Here is a 17,440-nt window from a genome sequence, read left to right as displayed (position 1 = left end):
TGGCACGATCATTTTGTAGATTCGGTCAAAACATGAGCATACTAGGTACACTTGCACTGGTTGGAGGTGTGTCCAGCTGGTGTTTGGCACAATTTGTACAAGAGTCTACCGGACACATTTGTGATCCAGTAGACTCTTGGCTGCAGTGCATGTTTTATACAAAGCTGAAATGCACACTGCAAAGCAGGTCTGAACCAGCTTGCTGCTAATGAAAGAGGTTTAATCTTATCAAATTTCATTTTGAGGAGTCCAAAGACTCATCATAAATTTCCAGGGAGGTCCTCTTTAAGTAGTTTTCTCAACCTTCACAACTAAATCACAGGCGATGCCCTCAAGAACTCCTAAGGCCTATTAAACCCAATCCCCATCCAATCACCTCTCTACCTCTCAGCCCTTATCCCTGATTACCCCTCTGCCTGAATTAGACCCCTAACTTCTGACGACTCCATTGTCCGACTCTGACCATAAACCATCGCAAAAATGCAGGACCAATCCAATCCAGTTAATTAACACAAATTCTCTTTGCAATCAGCAATACGATGGGAGGTGGTGTTGATAGTACACTGAAGCAGCACTTAATTAGCAATAACCTGCTTCCTGATGTTCCGTTTGGGTTTTGCCAGGATCACTTGACTAAAAGCATCTTGGGCCTCATGAGTGACTTATTTTTGCTGCAGGTGTCATATATAAAACCCAGCAAAGGCCACTACACAACGCTGCATTCACATAATGTTCTCAATACCGTGGAATCTCTAGCCTAGAACGTCAAAATTAAAAGGGGATGTAAGATATTTCAAATCTATGAAATAGTGGAAGAATTATAGTGAGATAATGGGCCAGATATGCAAATACATTTACTTTCAGTTGCAGTTAAAAATGTGCTGCTCACACTTCAGCTCATCACAGATTTCAGTGCCAGATGTGAAATGCATCTGTCCCTCAACTATACGCCAGGGACTGCTAGCATAAGGAGTACCACCCCAAATATTTAAATCGTCTTTGGTTACAAGACATGTGCAGTTAACCATTTAATTGTTTAATTTTGTCTTAAGTTGTAATTGAATTTCTAAAACAGCGAGGTATTGATAGGGCGGGACAGTGGCACATCGGTAGAGTTGATGCCTTACAGTGCCAGAGACCCGGGTTCGATCCTGACTATGGTGCTGTCTGTACAGAGTTGGTACATTCTCCCTGTGACCTGTGGTTTTTCTCCAAGTGCTCTGATTTCCTCCCACATTCCAAACACATGCAGGTTTGTAGGTTAATTGGGCTCAGTAAATTGTCTCTATAGTATAGGATAGAACTAGGATAGAACTAGTGATTGTTAGTCGACATGGACTCGGTGGGCTGAAGGGTCTGTTTCCACTCTAAGCTAAACTAAATTTATGTTTTTAATTTTGTGAGAAATTATCTACAAAGTAAATATGAAGTCTCTTTGAACCAGTTTTAATTTCTCTATCAAAAATGTAAAATAACACTAGACCAAGTGGGACCCGTTCAAAATGCATCAGGAATCGAGTCTCGGCCGTTACGTGTGGCTTGCTCAGTACGACAAATCCTCAGCATTGATCAACTTATCATATGCATCCTGTTCCCCCACCTCCAACCCCCTCTCCCCTCCTCATCCAGGCTCAGATAGAATGAGTAAGCAGACGCGAAGCAGTAGACCTGATTTGGTCTACAATTACTAAATAGTTAACTGGTCAATGTTTCCACACACTAGATGGTGTACAATAAAAAAGGCTAACAGAGGTGGTGGTTGAAGCAGGTACAATAACAACATTTAAAAGAGATGATGTAGAAACAAAGAACTGCTGGTTTTCCAAGAAAAGACACAAAATGCTGGATTAACAGTATGTCAGGACATGGATAGGTTACATTTATGTTTCCAACCTTTCTTCAGACTGAATAGGTGGCCATTCAGATCGGGAACCTTCTTCAGACTGTTCTCTGTTCTGAGGCAGGGTTTCAACCCGAAATATCACCTATCCATGTTCCCCAGGGATGCTGCCTGACCCACCGAGTTACTCCAGCACTTTGTGCCTTTGCAACATTTAAAAGAAATGTTGCGAGGTACATGGATGGATAGGATAGAGTTAAAGAGATATGGCGCAAAAACATGAAAATGGGACTAAATGGGCATCTTGCTCAACATGAACGAGTTGGGCCGAAGGGGTTGTTTTCTTGCTGTGTGACTCTTCCAACTGACAGGAACAATAATCACCTGAACAATACTGAAAGGCCTTTTTCCCCACAGAGAGTTATTCAACGATAATTTCTTTAATCACCCGCTGCTGTCAAGACACCAGCAAACATCATTATTATTTTTATATGGAACTGAATAATTAATTGAAATAAATGTACACCAACAAAGAGAAAAAAGAAAATGATATAAAATGATTGACCTAACTTGAATTCATTTAACTAGTTATGACAACATCTGGATAGATTGGCTTGGATAGAGTGGATATGGGGAGGACTAGAGGTCATAGCAGAATTAAAGAACGTTCCTTTAGGAAGGAGATGAGGAGGAATTTATTTGGTCAGAGGGTGGTGAATTTGTGGAATTCTTTGCCACAGAAGGCTGTGGAGGCCAAGTCAATTGATAATTTTGAGGCAGAGATAGATAGATTCAAGATTAGAACGGGTGGGGAGAAGGCAGGGGAATGGGGTTAGGAAGGAGAGATAGATCAGCCATGACTGAATGGCAGAATAGACTTCATGAGATGAATGGCCTAATTCTGTTCCTATCACTTATGATCTTATGAATCACAAGGTCTACATACAAGACCTACAATTCCCAGCATTGATTTATTGAACATACACACACTACACACACTACATATTGATTATATTTTTGTGCCCGTTCCAGTAGCACACTCACCCAGGGTCTCTACATCCTTCATTGGATCAACCCCAAAAGCGAGAATGTGATTGACTTGGCCACTCAAGAATTTACCATTTTTTAGCTTTGAAAAACTCATTTGTTGCTTTAGCAGTATAACCATATAACCATAGAAAAATAGAAACATAGAAATTGGGTGCAGGAGTAGGCCATTCGGCCCTTCGAGCCTGCACTGCCATTCAATATGATCATGGCTGATCATCCAACTCAGTATCCCGTACCTGCCTTCTCTCCATACCCTCTGATCCCCTTGGCCACAAGGGCCACATTTAACTCCCTCTTAAATATAGCCAATGAACTGGCCTCAACTACCTTCTGTGGCAGAGAGTTCCAGAGATTCACCACTCTCTGTGTGAAAAAAGTTCTCCTCATCTTGGTTTTAAAGGATTTCCTCCTTATCCTTAAGCTGTGACCCCTTGTCCTGGACTTCCCCAACATCGGGAACAATCTTCCTGCATCTAGCCTGTCCAACCCCTTAAGAATTTTGTAAGTTTCTATAAGATCCCCTCTCCATCTCCTAAATTCTAGAGAGTATAAACCAAGTCTATCCAGTCTTTCTTCATAAGACAGTCCTGACATCCCAGGAATCAGTCTGGTGAACCTTCTCTGCACTCCCTCTATGGCAATAATGCCCTTCCTCAGATTTGGAGACCAAAACTGTACGCAATACTCCAGGTGTGGTCTCACCAAGACCCTGTACAACTGCAGTAGAACCTCCCTGCTCCTATAACAATTACAGCACGGAAACAGGCCATCTCGTCCCTACAAGTCCGTGCCGAATATCTTTTTACCCTTAGTCCCACCTGCTTGCACTCATACCATAACCCTCCATTCCCTTCTCATCCATATGCCTATCCAATTTATTTTTAAATGATACCAACGAACCTGCCTCCACCACTTCCACTGGAAGCTCATTCCACACCGCTACCACTCTCTGAGTAAAGAAGTTCCCCCTCATGTTACCCCATAAACTTCTGTCTCTTAATTTTGAAGTCATGTCCTCTTGTTTGAATCTTCCCTATACTCAAAGGGAAACGCTTCCACATCAACTCTGTCTATTCCTCTCATCATTTTAAAGACCTCTATCAAGTCCCCCCTTAAACTTCTGCGCTCCAGAGAATAAAGACCTAACTTATTCAACCTTTCTCTGTAACTTAGTTGTTGAAACCCAGGCAACATTCTAGTAAATCTCCTCTGTACTCTCTTTATTTTGTTGACATCCTTCCTATAATTGGGCGACCAAAATTGTACACAATGCTCCAGATTTGGTCTCACCAATGCCTTGTACAATTTGAACATTACATCCCAGCTTCTATACTCAATGCTGTGATTTATAAAGGCTAGCATACCAAAAGCTTTCTTTACCACCCTATCTATATGAGATTCCACCTTCAAGGAACTATGCACGATTATTCCCAGATCCCTCTGTTTATCTGTATTCTTCAATTCCCTACCATTTACCATGTACGTCCTATTTTGATTTGTCCTGCCAAGGTGTAGCACCTCACATTTATCAGCATTAAACTCCATCTGCCATCTTTCAGCCCATTTTTCCAAATGGCCTAAATCACTCTGTAGACTTTGGAAATCCTCGTCATTATCCACAACACCTCCTATCTTGATATCATCTGCATACTTACTATTCCAATTTACCACACCTTCATCCAGATCATTGATGTACATGACAAACAACAAAGGACCCAACACCGATCCCTGTCGCATCCCACTAGTCACCTGCCTCCAACCCGACAAACAACCATCCACCATTACCCTCTGGCTTCTCCCATTCAGCCACTGTTTAATCCATCTTGCTACTCCTGCATTTATACCCAACAGTTGAACCTTCTTAACTAACCTTCCATGAGGAACCTTGTCAAAGGCCTTACTAAAGTCCATATAGACAACATCCACTGCTTTACCCTCGTCAATTTCCCTAGTAACCTCTTCAAAAAGTTCAAGAAGATTAGTCAAACATGACCTTCCAGGCACAAATCCATGCTGACTGTTCCTAATCAGACCCTGTTTATCCAGATGCTTATATATATTATCTCTAAGTATCTTTTCCATTAATTTGCCCACCACTGAAGTCAAACTAACAGGCCTATAATTGCTAGGTTTACTCTTAGAACCCTTTTTAAACAATGGAACAACATGTGCAGTACGCCAATCCTCGGGGACTATTCCCGTTTCTAATGACATTTGAAATATTTCTGTCATAGCCCCGGCTATTTCTACACTAACTTCCCTCAATGTCCTAGGGAATATCCTGTCAGGACCTGGAGACTAATCCACTTTTATATTTTTCAAAAGTGTTAGTACTTCTTTTACTTTGAAACTCATAGTATCCATAGCTACTCCACTAGTTTCCCTTACCTCACATAATTCAATATCCTTCTCCTTGGTGAATACCGAAGAAAATAAATTGTTCAATATCTCCCCCATCTCTTTTGGCTCTGCAGATAGCTGTCCACTCTGTCTCTCCAATGGACCAATTTTATCCCTCGTTATCCTTTTGCTATTAATATAGCTGTAGAAACCCTTTGGATTTACTTTCACCTTACTTGCCAAAGCAACTTCATGTCTTCTTTTAGCTTTTCTAATTTCTTTCTTAAGATTCTTTTTACATTCCTTATACTCCTCAAGCACCTCATTTACTTCATGCTGCCTATAATTATTGTAGATCTCCCTCTTTTTCAGAACAAGATGTCCAATTTCCCTTGAAAACCAGGGCTCTTTCCAATTTTTACTGTTTCCTTTCAACCGAACAGGAACATAAAGGTTCTGTACTCTTAAATTTTCCCTTTTGTATGTCCTCCATTTCTCTTCTGCATCCTTCCCATAAAACAAAATGTCCCAGTTCACTCCTTATAAATCATTTCGCATCTCATCAAAATTAGCCTTTCTCCAATCAAAAACCTCAACCCTAGGTCCAGTTCTGACCCTCTCCATATTGAAACTAATGGTATTGTGATCACTGGACCTGAAGTGCTCCCCAACGCATACCTCCGCCACCTGTCCCATCTCATTTCCTAACAGGAGGTCTAACACTGCCCCTCCTCTAGTAGGTACCTCTATGTATTGCTGCAAAAAACTATCCTGCACACATTTTACAAACTCCAAACCATCCAGCCCATTTAACGAATGTGTTTCCCAGTCTATGTGTGGAAAGTTGAAATCTCCCACAATCACTACTTTGTGCTTACTACTAATATCTGCTATCTCCTTACATATTTGCTCTTCCAATTCTCGATCCCTATTTGGCGGTCTATAATATATGTTGCTACCCCTTTCCCACTTCTCAGTTCCACCCAAAGAGCCTCCCTAGATGAGCCCTCCAATCTATCCTGCCAAAGCACTGCTGTAATATCTTCCCTGACTAGTAATGCAACACCTCCACCTCTTGCCCCTCCAATTCTATCACACCTGAAGCAACGAAATCCTGGAATATTTAGTTTCCAATCACAGCCCTCCTGCAACCACGTTTCACTGATCGCCACAACATCATACTTTCAGGTGTCTATCCAGACTAAGCTCATCCACCTTTCTTACAATGCTCCTAGCATTAAAATATACACATTTAAGAAACCCCCCGCCTCTTATTCTCTGTTTATTTCCTTTTTTTTCTTTCTCCTCTTGTGCCCGAGTGCTTCCCTTTTCTGCTTCCTGCCTCCCATTCTGTCTACTAGCTTTCTCTATTTGAGTCCCTCGCCCCAACCATTCTAGTTTAAAGTCTCCCCAGTAGCCTTTGCAAATTTCCCCGCCAGGATATTGGTCCCCCTCGGGTTCAAGTGCAACCCATCCTTTCTGTACAGGTCCCACCTTCCCCAAAAGAAGTCCCAATGATCCAGAAACTTGAATCCCTGCCCTCTGCACCAGTCTTTCAGCCACGCATTTATCCTCCACCTCGCTCCATTCCTACTCTCACTGTCGCGTGGCACAGGCAGTAATCCTGAGATTGTTACCTTTTTGGTCCTTTTTCTTAACTCTCCTCCCAACTCCCTAAATCCTCCCTTCAGGACCTCTTCCCTTTTTTTACCATGTCATTTGTACCTATATGTACCACGACCTCAGGCTGATCTCCCTCTGATTTCAGGATATCCTGGATGCGTTGAGACACGTCAGAGACCTTGGCACCAGGGAGGCAGACCACCATCCTGATCTCCCGACTGCGTCCACAGAATCGCCTATCCCACCCCCTAACAATAGAGTCCCCAATTACTATTGCCCTCTTCTTTTTGTCCCTACCTTCAGGAGCAACTGGGCCGGTCTCTGTGCTGGAGGCCCGTCCGCTGTTGCTACCCCCAGGCAGGCTGTCACCCCCATCCGTACTCAAACAGGAGTAGTTATTTGCAAGGCATACCGACATTGGAGTACTCACTCGTCCCTGCCTCTGCCCCTTGCCCTTCCTTAACGTGACCCACGTGTCTCTCTCCCGTGGTTTTCGAGTGACCACCTCCCTATAACTCCCCTCTATGACCTCCTCACTCTCCCTGACCAAACCGAGGTCATCGAGCTGCTGCTCCAGGATCCTAATACAGTCCCTTAGGAGCCCCATCTCGCTGCACCTGTATGTTTGTGATCATTGTCTTGCTGGAGAATGAACCGCCGGCTAATGAGTTTTGAGGCATTTGTTTGAACTTGAGCAGGTAGGATGTGTCTATACACTTCAGAATTCATTATGCTACTACCATCAGCAGTTGTATCATCAATGAAGATGTGAGCCAGTACATTGAGCAGCCATACATGCCCAGGCCATAACACCCCAACCAGGTATCACAGATGAGGTGGTATGCTTTGGATCTTGGCCAGTTCCTTCTCTCCTCCATACTTTTCTCTTGCCATCACTCTGATATGTTAATCTTCGGCTCATCTGACCTTTTTCCAGAACTGTGGTTGCTCTTTGAAATATTTCTTGGCAAACTGTAACCTGGCCATTCTATTTTTGCGGCTAACCATTGGTTTGCATCTTGCAGTGTAGCCTCTGTATTTCTGTTCATTAAGTCTTCTGTGGACAGTGGTCATTGACAAATCCACACCTGACTCCCGAAGAGTGTTTCTGATCTGCCGGACAAGTGTTTGGGATTTTTCTTTATTATAGAGAGAATTCTTCTGTCATCAGCTGTGGAGGTCTTCCTTGGCCTGCCAGTCCCTTAGCGATTAGTAAGCTCACCAGTGCTCTCTTTTTTCTTAATGATGATCCAAACAGTTAATTTTGGTAAGCCTAAGGTTTGGCTGATGTCTCTATCTGTTTAATTCTTGTTTCTCAGTCTCATAATGGCTTCTTTGACTTTCATTGGCACAACTTTGGTCCTCATGTTGATAAACAGCAATAAAAGTTTCCAAAGGTGATGAAAAGACTGGAGGAAAGACTAGGTGCTGAGAGCTCTCTTATACCTGCAATTAAGGAGGCATTCAAACACATGGGAGCAAGTACAAACATCTGTGAAGCCATGTGTCCCAAACATTATGGTGCTCTGAAATGGATACATGAATGGTCATTCATGTCAGCTGTAATTTCTACATGGTGAAACCAAAATGTATAAAAAAATACCCTTAAATAAAATCTGACAAGGTGCACTTGAACCACATGTGATTTTTTTTCTATTACAAACCTCAAATTGTGGAGTACAGAGGCAAATAAATAAATGATGGGTCTTTGTCCCAAACATTATGGAGGGCACTGTAATTAGCTTGGAGGTATTTTATGGTTACTGAGATTCTAAAAGTGCTGCAACATTTGTGATTCTAATTTACTGCACAATGATCAGAATACCTTATTGCATATGTCATGCGATCTGGACGCAAAGCATGCAACATTACAAGCTTCTGAAGAGAGCTTTTGTTTTTCCATTCTTGAGGAAATTTCTGGACATTTGCATTCAATAAATGTTCTCCAATGTTTGCCTGAACCTTCAATATCCCTATCCAGGCCACGAAATTCATCCACAAAACTCAGTGGACATAAAAACAAGCTTGATAGTTGTGTCAAAGAATGCAATTCCAACTGAAATAAAATAGAGAATGATAATAATTCTCAGCAGTCCAATGTTGAGAAGACAGATTCACATTTTAGATCAATGACCTTTGACCAGAACCTTCCATATGTGTGTTTTTTTAGAATCTTACACATTTTTTTAATATGTATTAAACATAATAAATATTTGATAGAGAGGATTTAACAGGACTAATTTCACATTCCTTTGCTCTCAGGTCGGAGCCCACCTGGAGACAGAAAGGGCCTGGGCTCTGGAATAGAGTCTGGTGAATGGTCTTGAGTAAATGTTGACTATCCCTTCCCTCCACAAATGCTGCGTGACCCGTTAAATTACTCCAGCATTTTGTCTTTTGTTCTAGAAAATAATGTTGTCGTTCCTCTTTCAATCTGCACATCTGAACCTAGATGCAATGTTAGTACAGGGTTTCTCCATTGGTGTTTTGAATGCAAACCCACTGCCAGTTTGATTCTGTTAGCAGATTAGTGGTTTTTACACTCAAATACTCACATGAAGATTGAATTTTACTTGATTACTCCAGTGTGGAACTGCTGGGATTTTCAAATTGGATTATTAATTCACCATCGATCTAGAAATTTCTTATAGTGGTGTTTCAGATGTGTGATGGATAGATTCATGACCATGACAGGAGAATCCAGGCCTCCTGCATGGACTGCATGTACCTGGGAGCTGAATGGTCATTCATGTCTGATTTACCTATCTGACTTGCCAGCAAACAGCCAGGCCCCAGTGCCCACTCTGTTCAGAGCAACCCAGTTTCTAGAATACATTTTAAAATAAACACTTTGCTCCTGATTAGCCCATGCAAGTATATTAATGACGGTTTTAGGTGCCCAAAAAGAAATATGCGATTAAGCATATTTATGGAATATTGTGCATTCAGGACTGAGTCTTTTCCCTTATTAATGAGAAAAATGCATACCAAGATCAACTCCATTACCTTCAAAAAGGAAAAGATCATTTTATTACCGAGTACTACTGTTGAGTTATGGTTTATTGAATTGCTAATTATATTTTGACAAAAATATGCAAGATCTAAAGAGCAAATACATCGGCTGCTCGTGAACAACTTCCTTTAAAATCTTTATGACATTTGTTTCTACTATCCATCGGCAAGTAAATAAGAGTGCTAGATACAAGTATGTACCTTTATTGCACTCCATGCTGCGTTTGATAGGAAGTACACAGGACTGTTCTAATTATGATCAATATTAAATCTGAGCAAGAAGTCGTTCATGAGCATCTATTTCCTTTTCCAAAAGTAAAATCTGTGCAAGGAAAATTGGACATCAATATTATTATTTTAACATGAATTGTTATTTAATATCTAATACTACAACAAATCATGTCAATGTAGTCAAAATATTACTTGCCTACTCATTAGGATATAAGAATATCAAAACTACAGATGTCAAAGTTAGCCATGAAGTGGCTATTACATTTGTGACATAAAAATATAAGCGTCAGTCAATGTTCAGTTAAACACTTTAAATGCATGCCTGAAATATATTCTGAGCTGTAAAGGTAAGTTTATCCTTTTCAAACAATCCACGGCTAACGTAGTTGAAGATTGAATATGTGATTGCATCAATCAGATTAGTCACCTTCACGTGCACATCAAGACTTTTCAGCCTGTTGTACAGCTTTGTGAAACACAGCAGCAAATGCCTAAAAGGTAGATAAAACGTTAGCTGTTTATTGCAACTGTTAAGTATAAAAAGTGTGCAAAAGTTAACATTGACCTTGGGTGAGAATCTGTACATAGGATTGATCATATTAAGGTCATTCATGATAAAGTAGTTTTTAGAGGCACTGGCAGCAGCAGGACAGTAGTGGTCACGAGCTTCATTGAGCTTTATTTCGTCAAATTTAGCTTCATGCACCTACACAGAAAATATAATAATTAAGGTGTGGCATCAAATATGTGTTTAAACAATTTTCAAACTCCCGATCTCTCCATCGATCTCTGTAACACTGGTCTCCATGTTGCTTCTACTGAAACCTCATTCAGGCCTTAGTTACTTCCAGATGTAAATTTTTCAGCCAAACACAAAGCGCTGGAGGAACTGAGCGGATCAGGCAGCATCTGGACAGCGAGTGGCCGTGCAATGTTTTGGGTTGGAACCCTTCTTTGTCACTTACTCCGCACATCTGCCAATCAACCCCCGCCCTCACCTGTATCACTTGCCAGGCTTTGCTTTGCCCTGCCCACATTTCTCTTTTCCATCCTCCCTCCTTCTAGAATCAGTCTGAAGAAGGATATGGAGCTGAAACATCACCAATCCTTTCCCTCCACAGATGCTGCCTGACCTGCTGAGCTCCTCCAGCACATTGTGTTTTGCACAAATTTCCAGCATTTCTTATGTCTCTGCCTTAACTTTTTCAATATTATCTTGGACAACTTTCTATTTGGCTTCTGTAAACTTTGGCTCATCAGGTGTATGCTCGTGTACACTTGCACCTTGCTCAAAAGGCTAATATTCACAGGTAATTCTTGACAGCAAACCCACATGTAGCACGTTACAGTCACCTCAGGTTCTGCTTTTGGTCTTAATCCACCTATATTCATTTCCAAATGTGGACAGAGATTCAGGAGCAAGCACCCTGGTCAAATTTACTATTTAAAGTAAGGTTGTTGGAGCCAGCAATGGTGGCGATTCAGAACAGAATAGATTTAAATCTGGTATCTTCCTAATCTGTGCAGGCAACTTGAAACCATAATTAAGACTTGATTCCCTGATGATCTTAGACATTACTGTACGGATTTGGCTCAAAAATTATTTTAATTTTAAGTGAGACGCTGGGTCATTAAAATGTTCTTTCAAATGTATTTTTATGACACTTCATGCCACAACACACTTTGTTGTTTTGTTATCATGTTTTTAGAGTGATGAACATTTTAGATTCCCATTAAATCAATGAAAAAACATTAGTCGAAAAACGTGTTGGGAGGATTGACAAATATGCTTCACCATAAGAGAATCCAAGGAAGAATTCACTAAAGGGGTAGCAATGAAATTTTGGAGATGGAAGCTACATTCTCAACAATGAGATAAAGGGAAAGATGATGTGGTGTGACAGGGATCAGAAGATTTGAAGGAGGAGGCTTGGTTGGAGATGGTTGCAGAGGTGGAAGGACCAAGTACATAATGGAATATAATAAAGTTGGTCAGAATGTTATATTTGATGCACTGGAGGATCCAAAGTTCTTGCAGGATAACAAGGATCAGAGTGATGGGTGAGCTCACTTGGCATAGAAAAGATATGGATAGCAGAGTCTGACTTGAGCCAACATTTATGGAAGGCAATCAGAACGTTGTCCAAGATAAGACACAGAGTACTGGAGTAACTAAATAAGCGTTTCTGGAGAACATGGCATCTCTGGAGAACATGGATAGGTGCAGTTTTAGGTCGGGACTGAAAAAAGGGTCTCGACCCAAAATGTCATCGATCCATGTTCTCTAGAGATACTGCCTGAGCCACAGCCACTTACTCCAGCACTCTGTTGTTTTTTGCACACCAGAATCTGCAGTTCTTTGTGTTTCTATTGTCCAAGCTATTGGGAAATTTAAACCTGGCAGTGCTAAAGGCTTGAATGAGGTGGCAGCAGAAGCAGCATGGAGACAAGTGTTACAGAGAAGGACGGAGAGAACACTAAAAACATTGCTGAGAATCACATTAAGTTACATTTTTGAACAGCGTGATTTGGGATAGACTGGAGAGCTAGATGGAATTCACAGCTTTATTGTTTGTATAAATTAAAGATATACAAGCAAATGTTTGTGTAAATCCTTTGGGGTATCTTGGTTGGCATGGAGACAGGTGCTAGAGAGAGAGAGAGGAGAGAGAGGAGAGAGAGGGAGAGAGAGAGAGAGGAGAGGGAGAGAGGGAGAGGAGGGAGAGAGAGAGAGAGAGAGGGAGATAGAGAGAGAGAGAGGAGAGAGAGAGAGAGAGAGAGAGAGAGAGGGGGAGAGAGGGAGGAGGAGAGAGAGAGAGAGAGGGAGAGAGGGAGAGAGAGAGAGGGGAGAGGGAGAGAGAGGGAGAGGGAGGGAGAGAGAGAGAGAGGAGAGAGAGAGGAGAGAGAAAAAAAGGAGATGTAGCACTGGAAAGGGATTGCTGAGGATGACATGAGAGAGTAACATTTTGAAGAGTGTGATTCCACATACACTGGGGAGCAAGATGGAATTCACCATTTTATTGTCTGTATAAATTGAAGGTAAACAAGCGTCTTCTTTTGTAAACTCTTTTGGGGCATCTTGTTCGGCATGGCCGAGTTGATCTGAAGGGCCTGTTTCTGTGCTATATTACACTGAATGGCAGCTACATTTCCTAAAATAGGTGGATTCTTCACCTTCCACAACTATGAAACAGTTAAGTGATAGATTTGCAAAGTAAATTGGGACAAACCTGGTATTGTGTTCATTTGCTTTTCCATACCTTCCTTTCTATTTAAGCTGCTGTTTGCTTTGTGGTTTCAAGATTTTCTACCAGTAAAGTATCTCCCAGGAAATTGTAGTCTGCAGCTGAAAGTCGCATCAATTGTTCATCCTCAAGTAACTTCAGTTCAATTTTAAAATGATTCTGTTGCTTGGTGAGATCAAACTAGGAAAGGAAAGGATTTTGCTGATGCTGTTTCTAATAAACTGAGTTGCAACATAACCTTTTCATCCCAGCAGTAGGTTTATAAGTAATAGAAATGGTAGTCCAGCAGTTTCAGATTTATAGCACTGTCAATTATGACTTTCTGAGTGCGGAATCACTTTTATGGCTATAGTAATTTAATACAACATGAAAACCACACAGAAAAACTATTTAATTCAGATAGCAAGGAGTTTAAGTATACTGCAACTTTAAAAATGTGAAACTTTGGTTCCTATTATGGAACATAATAATTCCTCAATTGATATTAATTCAAAATCCTAATACTAAGTTATAACATTAGACCAGAGAATAACATTTTTCTTAGATAGTCCTTCAGAATCAAGGATAACTTCTCTCCTCCCCAGTTTGTGGGCTCTGAGTTCTGAGATGACCCCAGTTTGTGGGCTCTGAGTTCTGAGATGACCCCAGTTTGTGGGCTCTGAGTTCTGAGATGACCCCAGTTTGTGGGCTCTGAGTTCTGAGATGATAGATGAGGCAGATGTGCAGATTCTACCACCAATGGGTCTGGAAGTGTCTTATGGGATGGGCTAGTAGCAATGGTGCATGGCTTCCACAATTTACTTGGGACATATGTGTGCTCCTGTTGCCTGGACTCGAGATTCTCAATGCTTTTCCACTTTGAGTGGCCAGAGATTCCAATACATCACAGGGGACCCATTCTTTCTCTCCAGAGATGCTGCCTGTAACGCTGTTATTCCAGCATTTTCTGTCTAGCATCACTGGGGTTGTTGCATTTCTTTCCAAGGAAGCTTCAAGCATATCCTTGAAACTTTTCTCTAATTAATGATGTAACCCAGGGACGACACGATGGCTCAGCAGTAGAGTTGCTGCTTTACAACACTTACAGCGCCGGAGACCCAGGTGCTGTCTGTATGGATTTGTACGTTCACGTAGATTTTCTCCGAGATCTTCGGTTTCCTCCCACAATCCAAAGACGTATAGGTATGTAGATTAATTGGCTTGGCATAAATGTAAATTGTCTCTAGTTTTTGTAGGATAGTGTTAATGTGGATCGCTGGTCAGTGTGGATCCGGTGGGTTGAAAGGATCTCGACCCGAAACGGCACCCATTCCTTCTCTCCAGAGATGCTGCCTGTCCCGCTGAGTTACTCCAGCATTTTGTGTCTACCTTGGGAGCGTTGTAGGGCCAGTTGTCAATCTGTATCTCTAAACTAAACTAAACACTGTCTATCTTTTTGTGATAGATCAAAACGATGCAACACTTTCAGGAGTTGGTTAATGGGAGTATAAACAATATGCCTGGCCTGTACAACTTAGCTGGCCAAATATATAATGAGTGCCACTCTTTATTTCACCAAGACAATTTTTCATCCACACCCAGTATCCTATGTGATCTAAATTTCTAGACAGGTTTATCTTGTGGACCTTGTCAAAGGCCTTGCGAAAGTCCATGTAGCCCTGATCTCATTAATCTTCTTCATCACCGCTGCAAAAAGCTCAATCAAATTTGTGAGACACAATTTATCAAGTATAAAGCTATATTTACTATCCCTAATTAGTCCTTGCCTTTCCAAATGCAGGTGGATCCTGTCTCAAAATTCACTTCAGTCACTTCCCTACCACTGCCATAAGGCTCATCATCAGTAATTCCCTGGCTTGTCCTTGGTGCCCTTCTTAAAGAAAGGCACAGCATTAGCCACCCACCAGTTTGCCATTACTTCACCCATGGCTGAAAATAATGTAGACACCTATGTCAGTGCCCCTGTAATTTTTTTCCTAGATTCCCAAACTTGTGCTAGGATGCACTTGATCAGTCTCTGTGGAATTATCCACCATAATATGTCTCAAGACTGCTAGCACCTCATCTGATGTAATGTGGATAGGTCCCAATGCACCATTATTAATTTCCCTTAATTCCTTAGCATCCCTGACCTTCTCCATGTTAAATACAAATGAGAAATATTCATTTCACAATCTATCTTCTATGGCTCAACACTTAGATGACCATTTTGAACTTTAAAAGGACCTATTATTTCCCTGGTTACCCTTTTGCTCTTAATATACATGCAGAATTTCTTCAGATTCTCGTTTACCCTATCTGCCAAAGTCATCTCATGTCCTCTATTTACCCTCCTAATTTCCCTCGTGCACAGTCCTACAAAATATATTCCCCTGAAGGGATTAACCTGATCTCAAATACCCGACATACACCTCATTCCTTTCCCTGACCAGTGCCACAATATCTCTTGTCAACCAGGCTTCCCAAATCCAACCAACCTTGCCCTTCACCAACAAGAATGACATGCCTTTGAACTCTACCCAGCTTTCAGAATTCCCTTTACCCAGTAACATGAAAATCATTCTCAGCTCACCGAGATTTAGTGTGAAATAGGATTTTAGGTGACAATGCCTCATGTGAAATCAATTTTATGTAAGGTGGAAGGCAATTAGTTTTCAACATCTTTCCCTTTTTCACTCACATTGGCATCCAGCATTCCCCTAAATGCTTTTCGCTTTAACCATTCCCTGAACTTGCGAGTTCCACATATGCGCCAACTATTGCCTACAAGCCCCCAAGTATAGTACCATCTGCACGTTTAGAAATTGTATTCTTGACTCCAGACAATTTGTGAGTAACAGTGGTCCCAGCTCTGAAACCTGTGGAACACTACTCCTCCCTTCTTCCAGTGGGTGACAATACTTAAATTAGCACTTGAAAAGTTATGTATTTTTGGCTAAAATTGCAATTTTTTAAAGCCTATGACAGCTTAGATTTTTAAAAGTATTTACCCAATATACTTCAACAAGTCTTTGCCAGGACCTAAGAATTCCCTATCTCATGGAGGAATCATTAACTGAACAATGCCATAAATGGAATCAAGCTTGTTTATATATATATATTTAAAAAAACTATAATTATAGTATTGAATCATCCTAACTGAATATTATAACTATTTTGCCACTTCTGCAGCTTTCCAGCATTGGTCTTGAACCGTTGGAGATTCATGCTCTACAACAACTAGGTGTTTTTGTGGCCCACAGCTTTAACTTAAGTTGGTATGGACATGTATGGCAGCAGTGTATCCCATCTATACATCATTGGAAGTTATTTAAATTAAATGTCATCCATTGGACATGGACCCATTGGTCACCACAACCTTGGAATGGAATGATAGATAGCAATACCTAGATCTGTAAAATAGGTAAAACTCCTTGCATCTAGAATAAAACGTAATTTTCTCAAGATGCAAAGATTTTGAAATTAATAAAAATCTACATGTTATCTGCATAATGCAGACTATATGGCAAATGTTCATTTGGGGCATTAATTTAACGAATAAATAGTGCATAAATGCTGGAAAACCAAAGTGAAAACAGAGAATACTAGAGTTAACATTTCAGGTCATTGACCTTCCATCAATTTTAACAAAAAGTGACTAAGCAATAGAACTCTGTTTCTCTCTCCACGGATGCAGCTTGCCCTGTGGAGGATCTCTTGAATTTTCCATTTTATTTACAATATATTCATGAGAAAACCCAAACTAGAGGTTTTAAATATAAAAACTAATGAATGCATCCAGTTTGGAATTTAGATTTTTTTTAAAAATCCAGACACTGGTAAATCATGAAGGTGCCTATAATAGATAACTGCAAGTGTAAACTGCATAAAAGAATTTTAAACAGTTTAAAAAGTCTAAAGAAAGGATCCAAACTGAAACATCACCTATCCATGTTCTCCAGGGATGTTGCCTGGCTCACTGAGTTGGTCCATCGCTTTGTGTCCTTTTGTGTAAACCAGCATCTGCAGTTCTTTGTATCTACTAGTTCAAATGGCTCATTGAGGGATGAAAGGTGATGTGTGCACAGCATAAACATTAGCACAGATGACTTGTTATTGT

At 40.9% G+C, this 17,440-nt stretch overlaps 1 pseudogene; it reads right to left on the bottom strand.

Annotated features, from left to right (window-relative positions):
• The window catches only part of LOC129699136 (dynein axonemal heavy chain 11-like), a 181,383-nt pseudogene that overhangs the window by 21,825 nt on the left and 142,118 nt on the right, over window positions 1–17,440 (bottom strand).

This window comes from Leucoraja erinacea, chromosome 7 (assembly GCF_028641065.1).
Source record: "Leucoraja erinacea ecotype New England chromosome 7, Leri_hhj_1, whole genome shotgun sequence".
NCBI classification, from domain to species: Eukaryota; Metazoa; Chordata; class Chondrichthyes; order Rajiformes; family Rajidae; genus Leucoraja; species Leucoraja erinaceus.
The sequence above is the reverse complement of the archived record's forward strand: the minus strand, read 5'-3'. Positions and strand labels throughout refer to the sequence as shown.